The sequence below is a fragment of the Strix uralensis genome, chromosome 5 (genome assembly GCF_047716275.1).
Source record: "Strix uralensis isolate ZFMK-TIS-50842 chromosome 5, bStrUra1, whole genome shotgun sequence".
Taxonomy (NCBI): domain Eukaryota; kingdom Metazoa; phylum Chordata; class Aves; order Strigiformes; family Strigidae; genus Strix; species Strix uralensis.
In genome coordinates this window covers 70,857,787-70,883,144 of record NC_133976.1, presented here as the reverse complement: position 1 = coordinate 70,883,144, position 25,358 = coordinate 70,857,787, and the positions used below count along the sequence as shown (strand labels likewise).

The 25,358-nt window shown below is 52.8% G+C and overlaps 1 pseudogene; it reads right to left on the bottom strand.

Annotated features, from left to right (window-relative positions):
• LOC141944632 (electroneutral sodium bicarbonate exchanger 1-like) overlaps positions 1–25,358 on the bottom strand; it is a 90,326-nt pseudogene that overhangs the window by 526 nt on the left and 64,442 nt on the right.

Here is a 25,358-nt window from a genome sequence, read left to right as displayed (position 1 = left end):
GAGGAAAAACCCACTAGTAGGTGGTGAGCAAGTCAACCTTGCTGTGCATGTGCACAGGGTAGATCTCCTGCAGGTGGCTCAGCTTCTCCAGAGCCTCGTAGATGAAGATGAGGCAGATGAGGGAGGCGAAGGCTTCTTTGGTGAAGCGGGTGATGTAGCACACCAAAGAGTTGGCGTCGGTGGCCACTGGCACTACGCAGAAGAAGGCGGTCCACAGCCCGACGCACGCCTGCAGAGAGAGATAGGAGAGTGCATACTCCCTGGGAAACCAAAATGACACCAAGGGTGGAAAGGCCAGCACGAGGCTCCGAGCCGGGCCTTCCCGCGAAGGGGGAAAACTGGGGTCAATTTAGGAGCCCATCAAGGCTGCGGAGGGCAAATGCAGTTTCCATGTATTATCACAGACAGCCTCAGGGCTGTGGTGCAGAGTGGGGGGCTGCAGGAGGAGAGGCCAATTATTTCATTATCATCATTTAGCAATTATCTAATTGAGGCTAATTGCAGCTGGTGTGCAAGGTGGTGTTCTCCCCCATCACCCTGATGGCCAAACACAGAAAAACTATTTGGATATTTGGGCAAAATGTCTTCCGTCTCCCAGCAAAATCTGGGCTAAAAAGTGCCTGCTTTTGTACTCAGAGAAAAGCCAGTCTTCCTTCCTTCCCAAACCAGACTGATTTGTCTCATCTTCTTTGTGCAGCCCATCTTTGGCATCCACATTCTTGTGGCTTTTCCTCCTCCCACTGCTGCACTTCAACCCTAGAAACCCCAAACATCCCCATCCATCCTTCAGAGACCGAGGGCTCTTGCTCCATCACATACTAACGCAGCAGCGTGCAACATCTCAGACACAGAAGACAACTTAAATCTAATAACTACCACCAAAAAAATAGAAGAAAAACATCTTTTCTCCATCACTGCTGCCTTCTGAAGGCTCTCGCAGCACCCAGCCGTGGCAGGCAGCCTTACTTGCAGAATTTGCAGAGGATCTCCTTGAGGACAAGGACGGGTCCGGTGCTGCCGAGGATGGTGAGAGGTTGGCCAGCAAAGAGGGAATATACCATGCCGGTCATGGATGCGCCCAGCAGCGACTCCATGGCACTCTGCCCGGGGAAGAGAGGCAGCAGTCAGGGAATAAATCATGAGGGAAAAAACCAAAACCAGAGCAAATTCACTGCAGCAAGGACTTTTGCACAAGTGTTACCCTCCCCAATGTCACCCAACAGAGAGAGGTGCTCACGATGTGGCCATCGGTCGCCTCCCCCAGCAGTCCCCCGAAGGTGATGACGGGGGACATGCAGGCACAGTAGAGGAAGAGGAAGGACGCCAGACGCTGCAGCCTCAGACCATCCCGAAAGTCACTCCAGAGAACCACAAGGCTTTCCCTTCACGTCCCAGATCAAACCTCCAAAGAGCCTGGAGAAACGGACAATAAAAACAGACTGTTCTCGTGGAAGAACACATGGAGTTTGTTCTGCTGCAGAAGGGCCCTCACAAGCACTGCTCCACAGAAGCACTTGCCTCCTCCCATTTCATACCCAGGAGAAACAGGCCCACAAACACACCCCTCCAACCAAAAGAAAAAGGACCCAACCTGAGAGCCTCTCCCCTCTTATTGCAACAGTCCCTTGCTTTGGGAAGCAGCAGAGCTCTACCTGGAGGCACTTACACATCTGCTTCCACCCCAAATCAGGAAAACCTGTGTGCAGTGATGCTGTGGCTGAGCCCAGCTGCCCAGATCTCCCACCTGCCCAGCCCAAGGGACCAAGCTGGTAACGTGGAGCCCCTTCACTCAACCAACTAACCCCAGAAACCTGCTAGAAGGGAAGGTGCCTGCTCAGATTTGAGAGCCAAACAGAAAAAAACCCCAAACTGTTAAAGCTCACACCTTCCTGTTCACTCCAGTTCAGGACCGCTGTGTTTCTCTGGCTTGCTGTGAGAAGCACTGTCATCGGGAGCTCCTGGCATCTTCCTTTTTTGCTGTTGAAATGGAAATAGGATAAAGATATGGATTTGCAAGCCCTGGCTTGCCTTGCTTCTGCTCTGGGAGTGTGACTGTGTCAAACCGGACCCTGGGAATTCGGGCCCCTGAACAGCATCCCCAGCCGGGCTGCCATCCTGCCTGTCCCCCTCGCGCCTCCCTGCGCCGCAACACCCACCTGCGAAGGGATGTTTTTCGGGGGCTCGATTCGGATCGATGGATCCCACTCTCCTGGCGGCAAGACCGTGACCTGATCCAGGAACCTGTCGATGCCGGCCACAAGGTCAGCCCGGTTCTGGGCTTTATAGGCCACGTCATGGAAAACCTGCCAACAGGAGACAAGCTGGTGAGAGGACAGCCCATCTCAGACGGCAGGAGCAGCGCAATAAGCTCTTGGCTAAACGCAAGATCATTTTCCCCACATTTCCTGCTGCAAATGGCAGGAAATACTCCCCCAAAAGGAAAAATCTGTGCATCCAGGTATCTGCAATCATCTGCACGAGGCCCCGTCCCCCACGGTACACCACAGCCTCTTCCTTCGAGAGCAAGGCAAGTTTTCTTGGCCCCCACGATGCCAGCACTGGGGACAGCTTGATGGGGAACCCAGGGAGAAGGACGAGGTGCAGGATGCACCCCAGGTGGGATTTCAGCCTCCAGGATGTGGGCTGATGCAAATGCGTGTGTTTGCTTTGGGGTGAGAACGAGGGGTGGGCTATTTGGAGAGCTGAGGGCAGCTGGGACAGCAAATCCTCTTCCTCACTACTACAGAGACAGGGAGAGGTGCAGAAAGCCAAAAATGACCCAGAGATCTCTCTTATCTCATCGCACCTCATCCATCATGACAGTAGCCATGGACCTGCCAATCTCATGGTACTGATGGCCTTTTCCTTCTGGTCCAAGCAAAACAAACAGGAACCTGGGCAAGAAAAACAACATGAGAGAGAAGAACGTGCCCTTGCTCAAAGGGCACCCAAGGAAATTCCTGGGAGCTCCTAGCCCAGAGCACAGCTCGAGAGGGGACTCATAGGCTCACTGACTCTGTGGTGAATTTGAAATTCACCAAAACTGATCCCAAATCTAACTTTTGGGCCAACTTTCATTAAAATTGGCCAGTGGGTTTAAAAGATACAGCAGGGAAGGGAGAAACAATGGTGAGGAGATGTGCAGGGGAGAAACGTGCTTGCTCCCACTGGCCTTGTGCCCTTGGGACACCAAACTGATGCACACAATCTGATGTTGTTTTGCTGTTTTTTTCTTTAAAATAAAAATTCTGTGCTTCTCATTCAGACCTTGTCGGGATGGGAACTTCCGTCATGCTGGAGAGGAGGACAGCCGGGGTCAGGTGGACAAATGCCACGATGGGCTGCTGAAGGAAATCCAGCTCTCCTATGAGCACACTGGACACTTCAGCGCCGGCAGGAATTTTCTTCAGGAAGTGCAGCTCCACCTGGGCACAACAAGCAATTTTCAGGCAATTACCCCAAAAACAAAGCTCACAGAACTCTGCAGCCAAGTTTGCAAGAGCAGATCTGGCCTCAAAAGTGTAAGAAAGCTACGAGTGTCTCACCTTGCTTAAACCCATTGTGCCAGTCTCTTGGTTCACCCCTTTTTTAGCTTCTACAGCTGTGGGAGAAGGAAGACAGGTGAGTGTTTGGGCTGGTAGGAAAAAGAAAAACTGTCAGAAAGACAGACACAGAGCAACTCGGATGCTTCCCCTTTACCAGGAATAGTCTAATGGGGTCGAAGCCCTGCAGGAACCCTCACGTGGCTTGTCGAGGACATGCAGATCTGGCAGTTTCTTGCTCTCATCAGCAAAGAAGTGGACAATGTCAAAAAGCTTGTTTCCTTTGTTCTCGTCCTGATGGTGATGGTTCTTCATGAGAACTTCTCGAACCTTTGCCCGCATGTGCTCGTCAAACTCCGTGAACTGTTCTTGCTGGCCCAGGATCATGTCTGGGGATGGCAAAGGGAAATTAAGCCATCAGAGCAGAAACCCCATCAAGTCCTGACCCCTGAAGCCCCCGGGGAGGGATGTGCCACACAGGATACCCTAACGCGGGCTCAGCCTTGCTTAGCAAGATGTTTTAACACAGTTCAGCCTTTGCAGCCACACAAAGAATTTTCTTTTGCTTAAAAACATCATCAAAGTGCTCATTCATCACTCCGCTAAGGTAATTATTTCCCATTCTAAATAATGTAATTCTCGTGCCCCGTCTGGCCATTCTGTCTGACTCTACACAGTTAACCAACTTATAAGCAATCTACAGCACAGACTTTGCCAGAGTTTTCTTGGCCGATCGACTGCAACTTGCCGTGCCCACGGTACCTGTGATCTCTTCGATGCTGTTGGCACAAATGTCCAGCAGCACCGTGTCATTGAGGATGCAGCTCCTCAGGTCAAGGAGGCTGCGCAAGGACAGCGTGGCCACGTAGGGCTTGCTCCAGCGCTCGCTGCCATCTTCCATGTCCTCCTCAAACTTCAGCCACCTGCAGACATCGGGCACCATCAGCCCCATTGCAAGAAAACAGTCCCAGCTCTGCAGCCCCTGGGATCAAGCTGTGGGGTGCCGAGAGCAGAAGGCTCCTTACAGCAGCACCTGCAGCTGCAAAAGCCTTGCCTCCCGCAGAGCAGAAAGCAGAGCCCGCAGGCGCTGTCAGCACAGGGACTCCTCACCTACTGCAGCCGGGAGCAGAGACTTACCTTGCTGTTTCCTTCCACTCAGCACCTTCACCCTCTTTCACACAGATCTCATCCAGCTCGGTGAACAAGTCGTGGGGGACATGCTGCTCGTCCTCCTCGGTCCCCAGGATGAACTGCACCCACTGGGATAGGGTTTCTGGGGGCAGAAGACAAAGGCCCGTCCCATTACCGCGCTTGAATACGGCCCGTCACACTCACGTGCAAAGTGGGCATCGGATCAGCACCAGTTCAGCCACAAATATTGGGCTGGGCCTTCTCCCCTGGCTCTGGCCAGGCTTGCACAGAGCCTCGGAGGAGGAGAAGCATCGATTCCACCTCTGCATAGGGATGGGCAGCTTTCCTTCCCCACATTTACATTCTTAAAGCCAGGATCCCTCTAAGGAAGTCAAGCCTAATTGCATTATTCATTTAACTGCCTTAAAGAGAAAAAAATCTGAGAAAAGTTTGGAAAAAGGGGGTCCTGCTAAATAATGCCTCTTTCCCTCAGAAGAATAGCAAGTCACTCCAGCTAGCCACATGGACCCCAGCGCCCACGTAGCCCTGAGGAGTTTAGTGCAGGCCACGGCGGGACTTACAGGGGTAGCCTGGCTCCGTCGGGCCAGAGTCCTTCTCCCGCTCCTGTTCCCGACGCTTCTGGCTGTGGGGTAGGTGATGCCGGTGGCTCTGCCTCACCAGCAGCATCCGCATGCCCACGGACAGGATCTGGTGACCTGAGAAAAAGCAGCATTTGGAGCGCTCTCACTATTGTGGGATGGTTGACGCAGAAACCACGGTTAAATCTGTGCAGCTATCCCAGGAGGAAACACCTGTGGGTTTTTTTGTGGTTTTCACTCGATCCCTGAACGTCATAGACCTGCCCTTTTATCGAGGTTTATTTTACTCGAGCTTTGCAACAACTGAGCAACAAGAAACAATGGCTCTGGGTCATTTAAAACTCACACCGTGGCCTCCGTGGCGGCTTTTTTCCCTTTGTTAAAAAAGCCATAATAGTAAACTATGTGAAAAGAACTGTGCTGCTTTATTCAGAAGCACAGCACGTGCAGAGACTCACCTTCCAAATCCTCCCTCTCATAGTGAATATTGACAATGTTGCTCACGCTTCCCCGGTCAATCGCTGCCTCTTTGTCATGTCTCTGCTTAGCAATGAGAAGAAGGTAAGAGTTGGGGCTGGGTGTGTAGAGCTCCCTTTCGTCCTCCCACCCATCATCCACCCCTGCCTCCACGCGAGTCCACGAGGCCTCTGCGTGCCTCCTCCTCCAGGCACGGCCCTAAAAACACAGACTTGTAGGAGCCTTTTCTTCCCATACCCAAATAAAACAGCTCATAACATCACCTATAGTGTACACAACGTGAGTCGGAAAGTACTTACTACAGGGGAAGAGAGCTGAGGGTTTCAGACCAGAAAAACAAATCTTCTGCTTCCTTCTTGTCGTTCCTTTCTAAAAACAAACAAAGACGGATTTCCAAACTGGGGAAAAAAGCCCCCAAACCCTGCACTTTTTATCACAGCAAGTTTCAGTCTCCAAACACGGTACCTGCAGGACTCACTCGATGGCCCTTGGCCACAGGACATGGCCACCAACAACCTCCAAAGGCTCTCAAGAGCCTGCAAGGGCAAAGCTTCATCTTCAGCCCTACGAGGCTCCAGCTTCCCTTGGTGCAAGGGCTCTTTCCACCAAACAGACTTTTTCTCCTTGCCAAGGGCTGAGAGCTAATGCCCTCCTCACCTGAAGTACCACTGCCGGCGCTGCATGAAGAGCAGTTGTGCCTTGAAAGCCGAAGCAGAACTACAGGGGCAAACAGAAATCGGTCCTTTGGCTTCTCTTTTCCCCTTGCCACCAGGGCTGGGGAAGGGCATTGCCAGGGTTACCGTGTTCAAAGCAAGAAAATCCCAGCCACGTCTCACACTCAGGTCACAACTGTGACTTTGAAAGGGCCTCCTGGAAGCACTTGATGGCACCGGTTAACTTGATGGGCAACAGAAACACACACTCCTGTCTGGAGATGAGTTTGCTGGTCCCCGAGTACTAATTTCGGAGCTGATGTTTGTCGCTACCTCCCCGCCAGCTCCCGGGACTTGCCCATGTTACCCGGCACCCGGATTATCATGCGCCTGTGGCTTTCCCGTCCTCTCTCCGATGACAGCCTCCACTACCCTCCGTCCCTTCTGAGCAACGCCCAGTGCCCTTGTGCAGGGGCTGGCACGGGGCTAAGGGGAGGTCAGGCCTTGCTGAGCTTTGCTCAAATCCCTCATGTTCATATCAAGGCCAGAGATGCTTCTGCAACTAGGAAAACAGGACTGGTTCGCTGGCTGTCAAGACCGTCGTGGAAAACTGAAGTTGCAATAAGATGGCAAACAAACGCACTTTCAAATCAGATATCTGGAGATTAATTCCTGCTTCGTAGCGAGCATCACTGGTATTTCATTAGGAATTGTCCAGGACACCTCCAACCCTGAGCCTTGGGCAAATGCCATGGGACTGAAAATGTGAAATAAATTATCTGAAAAGAACATGTCACCTATTCATCTTCCCCACACTTCCTCTCAAACAAAACCATTTCTGCCTGAATAACTAGACCTGAGAAGGTCATTAGTGCACCTCACCCGGGCGCGTGTGCGCTGTGTCCCTGGGTAACGGCAGCCTTCGGGCAAGCCTCACCCTGAGCCACAGGAAGGGGCCATAGGGGAATGCCTGATTCTCAGCATACAGTTTCCTTCTTCCAAGGACTGAGCAACAAAACACAAACGCGTGCAATAAAAAGTCACCCCTGGTATGCAGCATATCACCCTCTGGTGCCTTCAGCACCAGACCTCGGCTCATCATCCTCTCACTGTACTTGGACCTGGGAGTTACATGCTACCTGTGGGCCAATTCATTTTCCCTTGTGTTCCCTGCGCTGCTACAGAGATGAGCTGGGCATTAACTGACAGAGGGAAACGCAGGGCTCTGAGGTCAGGTCAGCAGGGCAAGATGGGACCTGCAGTTCTTCCCAGCCACTGCTTTCCTTCATCACCGTCAGCAAAGGTCAGCTTACTCACCACCACTACACCAGGCGGACATTGTGATATGGTTATTTCACTCTATTTTCTCATCTAGATTAAGACCCATCAAGATCTTCTAGATGTTGCATAAAGTTTAGGCAGGTTTGGTTTTTTTCCTGGACACGTTCACTCCAAAGTAAAGCAGAGTTCACAGTACAGGAGAAGCCTGGGATAGGGCAGCTCAAACATACTGGACAGGGGGAAACATATGCTGAAATATTTTTATGCACATGCCTTGACTCGAAAGCCTTTTTCTTCTTGGCTCCTCTTCCCACATCCCAAGTTCCATACATAACTCCCTTATTTCAACTCCAGGCAAATCTCCACCTGCTATTGCCAGACCCCGGGCTGGACATATCCAGGAGGGCAACTACACCAGCACACACAGCAACACCGTTTATCCCTGGTGGAAATTCCAAATCACATCACTGAAGAGGTCACCACTTGGTAAGAGCACCCCAGGACAGTCTGCAGGCACTAACTTCAGCCACCCAGGCCGGAGAAGCCCAGCACCCACAGGGCCCCAGCTCTGTCCCTGCCTCAGACAGGCTCCTCAATCTCCCTGCAGCACCCGTCGCTAGAGGCAGAGCCTGGGTAACCCCTGCAAAACCTGCTCCCAGCCCGGAGGGAGGCAAAGCCCCTTGGCCAGGGCCTGATACACCCAGGCAAAACCCTCCTCGGCAGCAGGGAAGAGCTGAGGCATCCCCGTGAAAGGGGAGCTGCAGAGACCCTGCGGATCAAGCAGAACGGCACCGGTGCTCCCTGCAAAAAGCAGCTTTACTGGATTCTCTCTCGGCTTTTGCACACAAAGCCCTCGAGGGGCTCTGGTGTTTTGCAAAACACAGACGTTCTGCCAAAGCTGCTTAATTTCTGATGGCAGGGAAGATGAACACCATAGATCATTACTTTTTCTAGCTAACAGGGACTTTGAGGGATAGGAACACACTGCATCCCCAGACAGCCCCGTGGGGAGATGTCCCTGCAGGTGGACGCTGCCAGCCAGACTGCTGGCAGCTGAGCAGAGGGAGGCCACAGCCAGCTTGTCCTGTAGCTTCTTCACCATAACCATGGCTCTCAATGGCTACAGACACCAGGCAGCCCTGTCAAGCTGCCAGCTTGGAACAGCCATGGACCTGAAATTAAAATCAGTACGGGTGTACAGACTTTGCAAGCTGACACACACAGTTCAGAGTGCCCTGCAGGATGGACTGCAGCCACTGCTTTCTGACCCAGTCCTGGGCCTCACCATGCTTGGAGATGGAAAAGCCTAAGACAGACCCCCCCTCTCACAGAGCTCCCTGCCCAGGTACACGGGTGTAGCTGAGACAGGGAAGTGGAGGGAGGACCAAGTCTCTTCCAGGCTTCTTCCAGAGGATGGGACTTACCGGTTCAAAGAAGGCTTGCAAGCTAGCCACAAAATGAAGCATCAGCCATCTCCCCAAGGGGAGACCCATGCTTTCAAAAAGAGAGCCCAGAAGCTGAAATTCACACCACCCCACATGCTCAGGACCATGGACTCAGAGGAGCTATGGGGTTTATATCGCTGCCCTCTCTCCATTCCTGGGGTTGTACACACCCATCTCTGCTCCCTTAGGGACCAACAAGCCCCTCTTGCTTTGCCAACACTCTCTCTGCCCCATGAGCTCCCCTCTGCTTTCCTGCACAATATCCAACTGTCACCAGTAAGTTCAGCTTGGAGCCATCATTCCCAGCTCACACTTGGCTCTCAGCTGGCTGCCTGCGTTTCTGACTCCAAGAGGACACATGTCAAGCAGCCCAGGGCGTGGAGAGGGGATCACGCTGGCACACAGCCCAGCACAGAAGCAAACCAGCCACCTCAGCACTTCAGACAAGCCACCCTTCTCCATCCTAGCAGGGTCTGACCAAAGCAGGCTGTTGGCCCTGCTCTCTTCAGAGGCACAGGGAACTGTTGGTTCATGCAGGGAGTCGCTCTAAGGGCTGAAAATCCTTCCCCCATCCCCTGGGAAATGCTGCTGACACAGCTCTCATCCTCCTGCAGAAACAAACGAGCCTACAGCCAAAGGCAGCAGCAGGCATGCGGCATCTTGCTGCAGTGCCAGAAGGACACAGAGCACTATCAGCCTGCATCCCCCGAAAGCCCTGCTGCAGGCTCTGAGACAAACAGCACAGGCACTGCCCAGCTTCTGAACACCAGGACCAGAGCCCCTGGGGGGTGACACAGGCACATCAGAAACATCTTTCCTGGCATTGGTGCTGCACTCACCAGATCGAACCCACAGAGTAACTGGGCACATCTGGTGTCTTGCAGAGGACACAGAGCTGCAGCAAAGGCAAAGACAAGGGCTGCAGTGAGGACCCAGGCAGAGGAGGGCAGTGCTGGCACAGACAGCTTACACCATCGGATGGGAGCATTCCCTTCCCCCGTTTTATCCCATGAAGGAAGAACTCCAGCGCTCAACAAAGGGACTGACTGCAACACTCAAACCATTTTAGATGCTATCAAAACATTTCCCACCAAATAACTGCAGTGAGATCACTTACACAGCTGCATCATCATGAAGTCCCAATCATAAATTCCCAAATAGGCAGCCCATAATCCTCTCTAATCCAAGCAGGGTTCGTACTTGTTTTCTTCTGAGACAGAAGGAAAATAGAGTCGGCTCCTTTTAGCCATGTTTCCCCTGCCTTCCTCTGAGCAATGCAATTCCACATTGCAGGGGAGAATATGAAATTTTTTGGTGGCACACACATCAAAACGCAGCCCTGGGTTTGCTTTATTCCTTTTTATTCCCATGTTTGGAATCAATTTTTTTCCTCACTTTCTGTTTATTTTACGTCTCACTTCCTAACCCTAAGCTGCGTCTCTACTCCTTTTCTAAATCAAGACAGTAACTCAAATGCCTACATTTTGGACACCCTGACATTAGTGGTGCGGCCATGAAATCCAAAAAGAATAAATTGGGTTTTCCTCACTTTTTGAAACAAAGCAAAGTCCTTGGCCCCAGCAAGTGTAATGCCTCCTAGGTTTTCTTTTTCCATAATATTATGAAACCATTTAATCCAGTCTTTGTGTAAATGCAGAGGAAAATTTACAAGCCTCAAGAAGTTAATCACAGCTCAAGGGGAACCTCTGACATGGAAGGTAGCAAGGCAGTAACTGTGAGGCTGTGATTGCCAGGAGACAACGCCACAGGAAGATGGGTAGATTTTGGATGGAGGTTCAGGCCTGACTCAGCAAGGTACTGCCTTTAGGCATCTCAGCCTAAACAAGAAAGTGGACAGATGTCAAGGGCATTGATCACCTACTGTAAGAGTCAGTCAGAAGATCAGCATTGTCTCAACATTGTCCTCAGGGACATGGACAGGAAGGTACCCGACAACGGCCTGTTTGGAACAGTTGCCAATCCCAAGAGTGGAATGCGGTGCAAAGGCTCCTGAATACAGAACTGTGTGGTACAACGAGTGCAGTGCTGTTGTGCGGAATACTGGACTGTGTGGTACAAAGAGTGCAGTGCTATTCTTCATACCCGAGCCGTGTGGTACAGAGTGCTGTTCAGTACCTGAGCCTAACTGGAGCCGTTAGAGATGACCGCATAGCTACTGTCAAAAAAGTTGGATCGAAACTGTTGCCATAACATTGATGAAGAAATCATGAACTTCAGGTGAACTTTGCTTCATTATAATACCAAAACACACCTCCTGGTTGAAGGCTACCCACCTCTAAGACCAACCATGCCTCGGACACTCCCCCTCATGCATGCGTGGTAGCCTCACTCGAGAAGGGCGGAGATCCCTGAGGCAGAGGAGGAGCAAGGTGTGTTACTAAGCATAAAAGATGACTTTTGGGCAATGAAGCTTTGAAGCTTCCCCACCAAGGATCACGACGATCGACGACAGAGCACTGGCTGGACCCGGGACTGTTAGGACGTCTTGAGATCAGCGGTGGTAGCTATAACCTCTCTTTCTCTTCTTTCTAAACTTCACTTCACTTTCCCCCTTTCTTTCACCCATCTCTAACTATCACGTGCCGCTTCACAAGCAACACAATAAAGTTGCACTGTTTGATTGATACAATCTCCTTTGGTGTTGGTCGCTTTCATTTTGCACTTTTGAGATCGCGGTAAATGAACCATCACGAGTCCACCGAGTGGACCATGACACCTACACAGTTACAGGATGCTTTGATAGTTGTTCCTGGGGCTCACAGTACCTTAATCCCAACTCTTCTGGCCTTGTGTTTCCTCTGGCAGCTAAAAACCACCTCAGTCCCCACCATATTGAGGGCAGAAACATGCTGCAGCACCAGCACACTGTAGGAACAGGGCTTAGTGGCCTTTCACAGTCACAGAGGCAGAGCAGGGGTCAGTCTCTCCTCCTCCACACCCAGCTCTTCTCCTCAGCTGGCAGGGTCCTGCCAGGGCATTCTCCATCCCACCCAGTGCCATGGGGTACCACAGGCTGGGGAGCACCAGGCCCTCCTCTCCTCCACCCAAGGAGGGCACAGAGCCTCCTTCAGAGGCCAAGCACATGGCAGTTCTCTACTACTGGGCATCACTTGCATTTAAAACCATGGCAATATCTGAGCACCCACAGCCCAGCAAGATCCTCCCATGGTCAGCTCCAAGGATCACACTAAATGCCACAAGTGGTCCTTCCCTCCAACTTCTACAGGCCAAGAAAAAAAAATCCTAATGTGCTTTACCTGGTCCACAACATCTTGGTTGGCATTTGCAGCTTCTGGCATCACTTGGCAGCTCCATTTGCAGTGGGACAGGTCTCCTTGGCTCCTGGCTTCACAGCAAATCGGTCATCCAAAGCCCCAGCAGGTCCAGTACCTCTCCTGCAGGGCACTTTCAAACACCAACATCTGGGTCTGTGATTTGAAGCAAAGGAGAGGATGATTAGAAAAAACAACAGCTGTAAGTGAGATACAGGGAAGGGACAAACACAGCCCGTGACATGCATTTCAGCCTCAGCCCACAGGAGCCCCTGGTGCAATCACGGCAGCTACAAAGCACCACAGCGTGTTCAGAAGCAGTGGTGGGAAAGGAGCAGCTTGCTTCATTTATCCTTTGTGAAGCACTGAAGGGACAAGCTGGTCTCCTTGCCACTGCCAGGCTAGCGGGTGGTTTCCTGCAGCACACGGGCTGTGCCAAGAGGTGCTGGGGCAGCCTGAAGGCACCAGCTCTGCTGGGCGAGGAAGTTACAATGTGAACAAGCATCAAGAAAAAAAGACAAAGTGGAATGTGGCTTTACCTGCTCTGGGCAGTTGCCTTCACAGGCTTAATACAACCGTGCAACAGCCACAATTGCTGAGTTTGAACTCCAGCAAAATCCCAAAGCAATTGCTGGTGTCCTTAAGAAGAGACTACTGGATTAGTCAATATTTGACTGCATTTGTATCCGAAAGTCTTTTGCCAAAAAGACTGGGCGTTTTGTTAAAGAACAGCCATGCAGAGGCTCTCCTGAGCTGGAACCTGAGCCAGAGCTTTATGATTTTTAAACAGGCCACCTAGTGCACCCCTTAAAAGAGCCTCTGCTCTCTGCCGTGGAAGTACTGTCAGACTCTACAGCTTTTACGTGATCGAGGTCTCCATGCTGACTCCCAGCACATCACATTTTGGCCACGGGAGCAGAAGGGCAGGTTTTCATTTTCCACATAGAGATCGTCCAAGCTGAACTGTAAACAAGCTCCTCAGGTTCTTCCTTTGAACCTCTTCCCATCCTTCACACGTCCCAAGAACTACCATGAATCAAAGAGTCAGCAACAAAACCAGCCCCAAACATCTGCAGATTCGTCTTGACAGAAATCTTCCCACTCATGAAAAAACAGCTTTGTAATAAGCATATGGCCTCAAAAGCAGAGTGGAAAACCCTTCAAAACACAAAGCAGGAGTGGAGCCACTCATGAAATTAGACTGGTTGATCAGAAACACTGATCGGTCTGTGCAGGGAGCACCAAAGGCCTGAAAGAATGAATCTGTCAAGTCACTGATATCATTTAAAACAGTTGGGATTTTAGAAGACAAGACAGTAGCCACATTAAAAAAACAAAAATGAGGATAAAAAATTAAAAGATAGGCACCCCAGTGGGTGCAGAAAAAGCCAGGTTTGCGTGTCAGTGGCCATCAGCACAAACATCTGAGTTTCAAGGCTCAGCAGCTCAGGACAGGCCCATCCAACACAGAGCTGTCAGCCTCACGGCAGAGCTTTTGTTTCCCTTTACCAGGTCTGTTATAGGAGCAGCTCAGGAGGGTGAAGGTTTGATTTGAGCAGACTCTCTCTGCCAAGGATGAAAACAAGGACCTGAGTACCCCATTTGCGACTTCCTCTCACACTGAAAAGTCTTCCTAGTGCACCCTGGAACCTGATCTCATTAAAAAGGAAGAGGGGAACAGATGGAAACAAAAAGCAGCTGTCAGCTGCCAACCACTGACCCCATCTGACTCCATCCCTCGCCCCACTGTGGCAGCAGCACAGCTGGCTGCTCCTGGAAGGACAACAACAAGGCCAGCAGGAGACAAGGAGGATTTCAGGTGGGCAATAAACAGCAGGAGCAGATGAAATCTTGGTAAATAAGAGCTCCTTTTGTCAGGAAGAAATTCATCTGCAATCAGGAAAGTCAACACGTGAGGACTGTGCCACGTCCAGGACCATCCTGTCCCTGCAAACAGTGAGGACTGGTGTGCTGGCTGGAACAGACACAATGTCTCAAGCCTCCCCAGCATGTCTCTGCTTCCAGGCACCAGCAAACCCAGCAGCAAAGTCCCAGTACATGAGCTGGGATCCCCGGCAGGGCCTGCAGGAATCACACTCCTATCTCACAGCCTCTAGTTCAGATATTCAAGCATTCTAGGAAGCCTCAGCAGACCCAGGTGATGTCCTGAAAGCAAGAGCATAAGAGAAGGTACGTATATCCACCATCCTTCCTTTCAAGGTGTTTGCTTCATTCCTATCGCCAGAGCATACCCCGTGGGCTCCACCACAGAGACAGCCCTGACACTTTCCTTTACAAAACCGCACAGGGACTCCCACGACAAGCAGCCACAGAGAATAGACCTTCTCCATTTCCTTAACCAACCCAGAACTTTTTCCTCTTTCCTATAGATAGACAAAAAAAAAAATCCCCTCCATGCCAGAGGCAGCACATATGATGGACCAAGGGTGACACCGAAGGTCACAAATTTGCACTCATCTAATTACAGCTCTGCCAGGGACCAAGCAAGGTGTTTGATCTCACAGACACTCAACTTTCCTACCTGCCAGGCAAGTCCAGCAATACAGATTTGGGAAAAGGAAAAGTCACAAGGGCTAGCAAACAACTCACATTCAACATGGTGCTGTGAATGCTATGGAGAGGCTTATCTATCCTCTCTCTGTAATTAGCCTCTCGGAGCAGCGTAGTGTTTTTCACAACATACAGAATAAACTTTCTTAATAGAAAATGGTATCTTTTACCAGACTAACTTGGCGGGAATAGAAAGTTTTACTGACAAACCGTACCTTCTCCATACCCTTACAGCATGTTGGCTAGATCAGCACTCCTTAAAATATGTGCCTACAGCAGTCCTGAAAGGCAGGGAAAAAGGCATCTCAGCTTTGCAGACAGAACTGCAATGCAGACGATATTGCACAGGAGAATTAAGGTATAAGTTTATTATGCATCAGCTTTTCTCCAGCAACTGCCTACAGGCAGGGTCCTATCCCACAGAAGACACAAGGTGTCATACTCCCCATTTGCTGTGGGCTTCGATGCCCGGCACATCTGCAATCAGGTTACAGCTGCCTGCCTCCCGCCTTGGCCACCCACCTAAAAACCTTGAAGAGGGAAATGGAAGGGCACCGGGCATCCAGCTGGTGCCTTCAGCCCTCAGCATTCTCTATGTCTTTAGAAAAACAGAGCAGGGCAAGCAAAATCATGTGGGAGACATCGGCCTGTCAGCCTTGCACAGCCTCTGAATCAACAGCTAGGCTTTGATGAGAAACAGGCCTTGGGAGAAAGATAAGGAACTGCCGAGTTGTGCCAAGGTGTCAGGGAAAAACAACGGACAGCTGCAACACTGAACTGGGAAAAGTTACCGCCGCGTGAACAGCGCGTGAACGAGAAGATGATTGGTCTGCGCAGCGCGTGTTAGAGTGGTCTTATGCTGCTAGGAGAAAAGGTTGAGAGCTGCCTAATTGCTGATTTGCTAATTATGAAGTAAGAGCTTTGACCAGAGCATAAGTATGTACTATTGTAATAATAAAGGGTCTTTCCTTCTGCACTTCATGGAGAGTCCGTGCCTCAATTGCCACAAATGGTGCCCCGTGTGAGGAGGGCGATTAGTGTGACCTGCTTGGATCACTCCGGTGGCAAACTCCTCAGAACTTCAGAGCTGCTGTGAGGAGCCTTTTGTAGAATTATTTCACGTGTACTGTGGTTTTTGAAGTTTGACTAAACCGTAATTGATAAAGCTTTGAAACAAGTCTTGCAGGTGCAGCTGCGAAACAAAGAAGGGGTGTTATTGGGGTCGTGGGGGAGTTGGGGGGTTATTAGGGTCCAGGGCAGGGTCTAGAGGGCTCCTGGGGGGGGTGTGGAGGTATGGTGGAGATATTGGGGTCCGGGGGGCATGGTAATGGGGTGCAAGAAGGGTCTGGAGGGGGCTAATGAGGTCCTGGGGGGGGGGGGGGGGGGGGGGATCTTGGGGCAGATATTGGTGTCCGGGGGGGGCCTAATGGGGATTAGGGGAGTGCTGGGGGTGGGCTGGTAGGGTCCCAGGGAGCTATTTGGGGTTTTGAGGGGGGGGGGGGGAAATGGAGAACCTGGGGGCCAATAGCTCGGGGGGGTCACTAATGAGGTTTGGGGGGAGTTGGGGGGGGCTAAGGGTGTTTTGAAGGGACCTAAGGGTGGTAAATGGGGTTTGGGTGGGTTGCAGGGGGGATTTGGGGTCCCTGGGGGTCCCAGGGGTACCTGTCGTCCCCCAGCAGGAGCTGCTGCCCCCACAATGAAAACTGCTTACAAAGTAAGCCGTACTAGATAGTTAGAGAATTAAGAAGCAAGCGGCCAATTACCTTTTAGGTAAGGGTTATAAGACTGAAGCCAACATACAATTTTACAAATTGTAGTTTAAAGACAGATTTGCCTTTTTTGTAGAGATTCTCTTTATTATTTCCAGTCCTTGCCTCTTACAACACCCGTCAGCTCCTTAGCTTAGGCCTTAAGCCAGCACCTCGACACAACACAGCAATAAAACACGCGTATCTGTAAATGCTTATGGCTTATCCCTAGTTCCTCAGTAAAAAATGGAAATCATTTCATTTGTTCACTAGTCCCTAAAGAGCCACAGGTACATTCTTTGCCAGCACAGGACTCACTGGCTGTGCAGGGCAGCATCGACACCTGCCAGGTAGGAGCACGCGGCAAGATCTGAACGGAACTGAACTCCCATGCTCATATTGAAGGCACCCACGAACACGCCGTGCTTGCGAATTTAGGGAGTGCCGCAGCAGTCACGTTCTCTGGCATACGTTTTTTGGGAAGGACCTGGTGGCACAGGGCTGCGGAGAGCAGGGGGGCGCTGAACTCCCCAAAGAGGCTGGGGTGCCACACTGGGTTTTTTCCTGCTCGCCGTTGGCAGGCAGTGCGGGGGGCCGGGCGCTGCTGCCTGCCACGGGGCCTGCACACCCCCGTCCCCCAAGCAGAGCATTCAGCGGGGGTCTGTCGGGGCTGTCCGATCCCAGCTTCTGCCTCCCCTCCCGCTTGGAAACCCCCACGTGGTGTCCCCCCGCCGAGAGGCCACCGTGCCCAGCACCTGGAACCGACTGTGACTCTGTGACATCAGCCTCGTTGCCAAGGGCACCGTGGGCAACGTGAGCCCTGCGGCCACTCTGTCAGCTGCTGCGCTGGTGGCAGCAAGCCCTCGCTTCTTGCAGTTGGCACATGCCACTGGCAACGATGCGTCTACTCCTCCTCCTCATCCTGCTGGCCCTGCGCTGGCCTGCGCATGGCGCGTGGGAGAGCTGTGGGTAAGTGGGCCGAGGCTCTGGGAGGGAGCCTGGGCAACCTGATGGCGTTCCCTGGAGGGTGCCTGCTTGTCCCCCGTGGCCACACCACGGCTTCCGCAGCCTCACGCGGGAGCCTCGGTTCCTTGCAGCACCCGGGCTGCTGGCACAACTTGCCTGCGGGGCTAAAGCAGAAACGGGGGCGGACGCCCGCCCGCCCCACGGGGTCCCCTGGCCTCGCTGTCCATTCAGCGCCTCGTGGGGAGGGCAGACGGCTGACCTTCAGCCGCAACAGCAGCGAGCCATCGAGCAGGACGGTGATGAGTTTCTGGTTACAGGACCTGCGGGCTCCGGCCCATGGATGCTTACTACGGCGCTTACTACGGCACGTCACGCGTTGTGGGTGGCACAGGTGCCCAGCCAGGGGCCTGGCCCTGGATCGTCAGCATCCAGGATCCCTGGGAAGCAGGCACGGGGCATGTGTGCGGAGGGTCCCTCGTCAGCCCACAGTGGGTCCTCACAGCAGCCCACTGCTTCCTCGAGGCCAGGTAAGGAGGGTCAGGCACGGGGATATCCCCCCAGCACTCGCAGGTGCCCCATCCGCAGCACCACGTGCTACGCCCGTCCCCTTTCTTTGTGGTACACCAAGTGCCTGGGCACTGCAGAGCCTGGCTGAGAGACTGCTTGGGAGAGGGCTGGGCTCTTGCCACGGCTTCCTAGCAGCCTCCAGCTCGACACGCCTTGAGCCCAAGGCGTGCTAGGGCAGTCGCACCCTCCGTAGCACTGCTTTCCTCTCCCCCGTCTGAAGCAAAGGGCAGGGAACTGCTGGACTGCTGCAGCACGTGGCTCGGCTCCCTCTGAGCCCTCTCCCCATCTGCCTTCCAGGCACATCGCCATGTGGCGCGTGGTGGTTGGGGCCAACCACTTGACTCAGCCGGGCCCGGAGACCCAAGTACGCAGTATTAAGCGGCTGCTGGTTCACCCGCGCTACAGAAACATCACCAAGAGGAACGACATTGCGCTGCTGCAGTTGGACCAGCCTGTGCAGTGCGGCTACTATGTACAGCTTGCCTGCGTGCCCGACGCCTCGCTGAGAGTGTCAGAGCTGACAAACTGCTACATCAGTGGCTGGGGGGCCACGACGGCGAGATGTGAGTTCACAAAGAGCGCTCGCGTCCCGAGCGTGAGCTCGGCACACGGGGGGAGGCGGGCTGGGCTTCCTGACAGCAGAGGCGAGAGCCACAGTCTGGCTGTGGGGACGTATGCCCACGGAGACATGGGCCTGGCCCAGGGCCCAAGGCGAGACAGAAGGCCAACACCAGTACAATGTCTCTCACCATGCAAAGCCAAGCCCCAGCAAAGGGGTTCACCCACACAGGGCAGGAGACCTGGCAACGAGCTGCCGCGTGTTAATTCCTTTCTGTCCTTGCAGCCGCAGGAACCACGGATGTCCTGCAGGAGGCCAAGGTCCACCTCATCGACCCCAACCTCTGCAACAGCAGCCGGTGGTACCGAGGGGCCGTCCACCCCTACAACCTGTGCGCTGGCTATCCGCAGGGCGGCATTGACACCTGCCAGGTAGGAGCCTGCGACAAGGCAGCGCCCAGCGGCACACGCAGCCCCGGCACAGCCGCCCAAACGCACCCCGGCGTGGGCTTTGCCCACCAAGTCGCCCTCCCACCCCTGGGGCCCCACCGCTGCTGGGGCTCCCCTTCCCCAGCTGCATGTCCTTGCCCAGGGCCCCACTTGTCCCAGACGCCCACGACTCTGCCCAGAAAGCCCATCCAGCGCTCCTGGCAGCTGCGAGGTCCAGCTCCCAGTCCTGGAACATCCCTCTTCCACACAGCCAGCATCGCTGTGCAGAGATGAGCACCAGTCCTACCCCACAGGCCCACGACCCTCTCCCAGACAAGGTCCCGGAGGCCCCAGCACCCGAGCAGAGCCTCTCCGTGCAGCGCATACAGCTCTGGCAGGTGCTGGCAGAGAGAAGGAGCCGGCCCTACTGCTGCCAGCGGCCACCCGACACCACCTTGACCCTCATTCCTCTGCTGCAGGGTGACAGCGGTGGTCCTCTCGTCTGCAAAGACAAGACTGCTGACTACTTCTGGCTTGTTGGGGTGACCAGCTGGGGGAGAGGCTGTGCCAGAGCCAAACGGCCCGGAATCTACACCTCCACTCAGCACTTCTACGACTGGATCCTGGTACAGATGGGACTCTACTCAACAGCAAGGGCTGCTCCAACATCACGGCCATGGAGTCCTTTTATCACCACCTCAACCCCCTTGCAGAGGCCCAGCCCAACACCAGCACAGTCGGGCTGGTTTAGCTCCTGCCCCTTTCCACTCCAGAAGCTGCTGCAATTCTTTAGCCGGCTGCAGGAGCTCCTGCAGATCCTAAAGGGGAAGAAGGCTTGAGCAGCAGGAGGAATGGGATCCAGCGCAGGCTGCAGTGTACCACGGCCATCTCCTGCTGGGGCACTCACTGCCTGCGCACCCAAAGGCAGCCTCAGTGTCAAAGGCCTGCTCCGTCCTGCCCACGCTCCTCTGAGCGCACACAAACGCTCAACATGACTTACTTCTTCAAATAAAGCTTCCAATTTTCACAGCTAACCACGCTGCAGTCCAATTCAGTCTCCTGTGCAAGGCAAGGACTTCCACCTGCAAAATGAGGCCGCAGGCAGCCACGTCGGCCACAAAGGCAAAGAGTCACTCCAAAGGGCTGAACCCGAGCCTGGTCCGAGAGGAGGGTGCTCAGAGCCACCACGGCACGGAGAAGACTGACACAGCGGGGCCAGAAAGAGGATAGGAAAAATCCATGCCACACGCAGACAGCTCTGGGGCACGTGCGCACGCACACACTCCCGGGAGACGCACGTCTGCAACACAGAGCGCAACGCGCAGTGTTCACACACACACACCCCCCGAGCGTGCGCGCGCACACGCAACACACGCGCACAGGCAGCGCGTGCACACGCTGCAGCACACACGCACGCGGAATGCACACACCCACACGCCCCGCACGCACGCACCCCGCGTGCACCCACCCCTGCGCCCACCTGCAAGCTCACAGCGTGCACCCAGCGACGCGTGCGCTCGTAGAACGCACCTCCCACGGGGGCACACGCAAACTCCTTCACAGGACATGCTGCAGACAACAGTTGAGCCTTTGCACCACCAAAATGAGGCTTTGGAAGCCAGAGCTAACACTTAGGAAAGGAAAAGGGAGGCTTCCGACGCTGTCAGTGCAGCTTTGGACCCTAAATGGCTGCGCTCTGCCCAAGAAGTGAGGGTTTAGACGCTAAAAATCAAAGTCTGGGCTCTACAAAAAGGCTCTGGGTAATAAAAGACAAGTTGGGACCCTAGAAATAAGGGTCTGCCTTCTAAAATTGAGGCTTTGGACCTTCAACGTCAGACTTTGGGCTTTCCAAATGATGCTCTGGACCCCTGAAACCAGTCTGTGGCCTTTAAAAGCTGGGGTTTGGAACATATAAATGAGGGTTTGTACCCAAAAAATGAGGCTTTGGGTTCCATGAGAGGGGTTTGGAGCATAAAAAGGAGGGGTTTGGACACTCAAGATGGCAGCTTGGACCCTCAGAATGGCTGGCCGCCTCCTAAAAATGCTGCTTTGGAGCCTGACAATGAGATATTGGAGAGTCAAAATGCCGCTTTGGACTCTAGAAAGGAGACTTTGCAAACTACAGTTGAGCCTTTGGACTGTAAAAATGAGGCTTTGGAAGCCGAAACTAAGACTTAGGAAAGGAAAATTGAGGCTTTAGACACTATCAGTGGGGCTTTGGACCCTAAACTGATGCTTTCTGCCCTACAAGTGAGGGTTTAGATGCTGAAAGGGAACCTGTGGGCCTGAACAATGGCAGGGACTCCCTCGGGACCCTCATGTTTACCTTGACTGGCAGGGGCACAGGCACTGGCTGGGCAGGGCACCGCCAGGCTCACACGTGTAGGAGGGGTGGGGTTTTGGGTCAATTTGGGGGATTTAGGGGGCAGTACTGGTGAGGAATGCAACACTGTGGTCGGTGACCGTGGTGTGGATGGGCTGGCGGAGGCCGATGGGGCGCAGGGCCAAGTGGGCCACGTCCAGCCGCAGGTCGTACACCTGCCCCCTCTCTGCGTTCAAAGATGGGGGGGGGGGGGGCGGGGAGGGGCTGAAATTGGGGTGTCCCTCCCCTGCGATAAGAAACTAACCGCTGGTCGTTACAGTAAACGTGTATTCCTATGGTCAAAGTGTACAAATACAATACGTGCACCGTGATCTGTTGTGGCAGACAGGCAACTCGACGTCGGCCTCTTAGCTCTGCGCAGCCCCTGACAAGCAGCAAGGCTTGGATGAGAAACAGGCCTTGGGAGAAAGATAAGGAACTGCCGAGTTGTGCCAAGGTGGCAGGGAAAAACAACGGACAGCTGCAACACTGAACTGGGAAAAGTTACCGCCGCGTGAACAGCGCGTGAACGAGAAGATGATTGGTCTGCGCAGCGCGTGTTAGAGTGGTCTTATGCTGCTAGGAGAAAAGGTTGAGAGCTGCCTAATTGCTGATTTGCTAATTATGAAGTAAGAGCTTTGACCAGAGCATAAGTATGTACTATTGTAATAATAAAGGGTCTTTCCTTCTGCACTTCATGGAGAGTCCGTGCCTCAATTGCCACAAATGGTGCCCCGTGTGAGGAGGGCGATTAGTGTGACCTGCTTGGATCACTCCGGTGGCAAACTCCTCAGAACTTCAGAGCTGCTGTGAGGAAGCACGAGCCAGCATTAATCACCGTTGCAGGGTGAGCAAGGTGAGCTGTGGGGAAGCGATGGGTAGGTCAATACCCTCGGAAGAAAAGTCAGTGGTTGCACTGATGGAAAGACTGTTAGCTAAACATAAAGCGCATATTAGCTCGCAGCCTTGAAGAGAATTTTAAAGTGGGTAGCAGCCGCGGTTACTATATTCCCTGTTCCGATATGGGATAAAGCAGGAGGAAGACTGTGGGAGTGTGCAACGTGAGGGAATCGGGTTGCGGCAGAACTCTTACTGACATGGAGATCTCTTTTTGAGATAATAAAAAGACAAGATAAGGAACGCGGCCAGTCTGTTAAGACAGAGGATGAGGACACAGAGGGCGAGGACACATGTCCTGAACCCCTGCAGCAAGCTTTATGTGCTGGGTCTTTTGACTGTGATAATCTTTCAGACCCTGACACTGTAAATCCTAAAAGAGAACCTGGCCTGTGTCCTCCCCTAGCTGGGCATGATCTGTGAGTAAAAGCGAGGCAAGAAACCTTGGCGCAAAGGGATACAGACATGGCGAGAAAGATTGTTGCTCCTGGAATTTGGGAGCTGGGATGTCAGCCACGTTGGGAAGGACTGCAATTTTCTGTTGTTAAGGAACTGCAGAAAAGCATTAGTGGGGATGGGCTTCGAAAATCATTTACAACAGGTATACTGGAGGCAATCGCTCATGGATATCAATTGATCCATGGGATTGGCTGGCACTTTTAAAAATGGTATTAACGCCGGCACAGTAGTCTATCTGCAAAACCGAGTGTGTGGATCTCTGTACTCAGCATTCGCGCCCCCACACCTGCAAGCGCGGAGTTGGTGGCGGTGGCCCCGGGCCTCCCCGAGCCCCCCACTGCGGGGCGACCGCCTGCGGCCGAGCCCGGCACCGTGCTCTCGGCCCGCGCCCGCCCGCCCCCGCCCCGAACACCAGAAGCGGCAGTTTTTTACAGAAGGTGCTGACACTGGGATGCGGCGTCCCTTGTCAGCGACGTACCGTTGCAAGCCTTAACTGTGTTTACTGATGGATCTGGAAAAATGGGAAAATCAGTCATAGTATGGCAAGATCTGCACACTCAGATTTGGCAATCAGTCCCCGGGATCGCCACAGATCGTTGAGCTAGCTGCAGTAGTCTGTGTATTTCAACACTGGGACACCCCAAATAACATTGTTACTGATTCTGCTTATGTTGCCAATCTTGTACAGCGTATAGAAAATTTGTGTTTGAAGGACGTTAATAATCCACTGTTATATTCATTAATGCACACCCTTTTACGATTATTAAATAATCGCAAGACTTCTTGTTTTATTGTACATATCCGAGTGCATACTGCACTACCTGGACCTTTGGCTGAAGGCAGTCGACGAGCAGACGCGTCGACTCTGGTGGCACAGGTGGTACCTAATGTCTTTGAGCAAGCTCGGCTTTCACATGCATTTTCCCACCAAAACACCAGGGCAATACAAAACCAGTTTGCTTTATCAAGGCGTCAGGCTAAAGACATCATTGCCACTTCCCTGAGTGCCAGAAGGACTCCCTCTCTTCAGCAGCTAGTGGTGGTAACCCTCGGGGACTCGCCTCCTCAGAATTATGGCAATCCGACGTCACTCACTTCGCTGCATTTGGAACGTTAAAATATGTACATGTGTCTGTTGATACCTTTTCTGGAGCAGTGTTTGCGTCCTGCCATACAGGTGAAAAAGCACGCGATGTGCAAAGACACTTTTTAGCTGCATTTGCTTCCTTGGGCGTGCCACGACAGATTAAGACAGACAATGGGCCTGCTTATGTTTCTGTTTCTCTTTTTTCTTTCTTTCAACAGTGGGGAGTCAAGCATCTGACCGGCATTCCCCACTCACCGACCAGACGGGCCGTTGTGGAGCGTAGGCACGGCACGCTAAAGCGTCTATTACAACAACAAAAAGGGGGAGAGGGAGGGTATCAATCTACACCTCACAAAAGGCTAAATAAGGCATTATATGCCATGAACCTTTTAAACATTTCCGCTGTCTCACAGGTGCCACCAATATTGCGTCACTTCTCGTCGCAGATACCAGATCAACAACAAGTCCAGGGCAAGGCTCAAGTGTTAGCAAAAAACCTGGAAAGCGGTAACTGGGAAGGACCAGATCCTTTAATAACCTGGGGAAGAGGTTATGCTTGTGTCTCCACAGGTCACGGTCCCCGGAGGTTACCGGCAAGGTGTGTGCGACCACACCTGAGGCGTGAGAGGCAGCTTTTGGTGGACACTCGGGAGCCGGCTGTGGGTTCTGTGGGTGCCCCTGTACCGACAGTTTGCGGTCTCTTCGACTGATCATTTAAGCAGAATATATGGGTAATGCTTGCTGCTGCAACAGGACAAAATACACTATGTCTGTCCTTAATCACACTACAGTTGCCAACTCTTTTAAGAGAAAATGCTGACAGTAATTGCAACTCCTTAATGAAATATATAGGCTTACTAGTCACTAGTGAAAGATGTAGCTTAGACAAAATGCAGTTATTAATAAGGATGAAATGCTGTAAGAATGTGTGTATTCAACTTTCTTTGTCTAGCAATATTAAGAATTAAGAGCTCAAGCCTTTAACCTCATTAGAAACTGCCTTGGTTTTCCCCCGTGAGTGGTGGCCAGGCTCTGGGTGGAACCCAACAGGAGGACGAAATCAGATGTTTCCGCTCCAAGAAAAGTGCCAGTTATTTTGGCCTGCTGTGGTGGTGCAATTCTTACCTCCCCCCGCCCCTCTTTGTTGGGCTGCTTGGTGCTAGGTGCGATTCCAGTCACATCCCCCGAGCTATACACCAATCTGTGGAGATAAGGACTGACAATGTTAACGAGCCTGGCTCCTGCCCCTCCCGATTGCTCGGAATCGGTTAAAATGGCCCATCAACTCCTAAG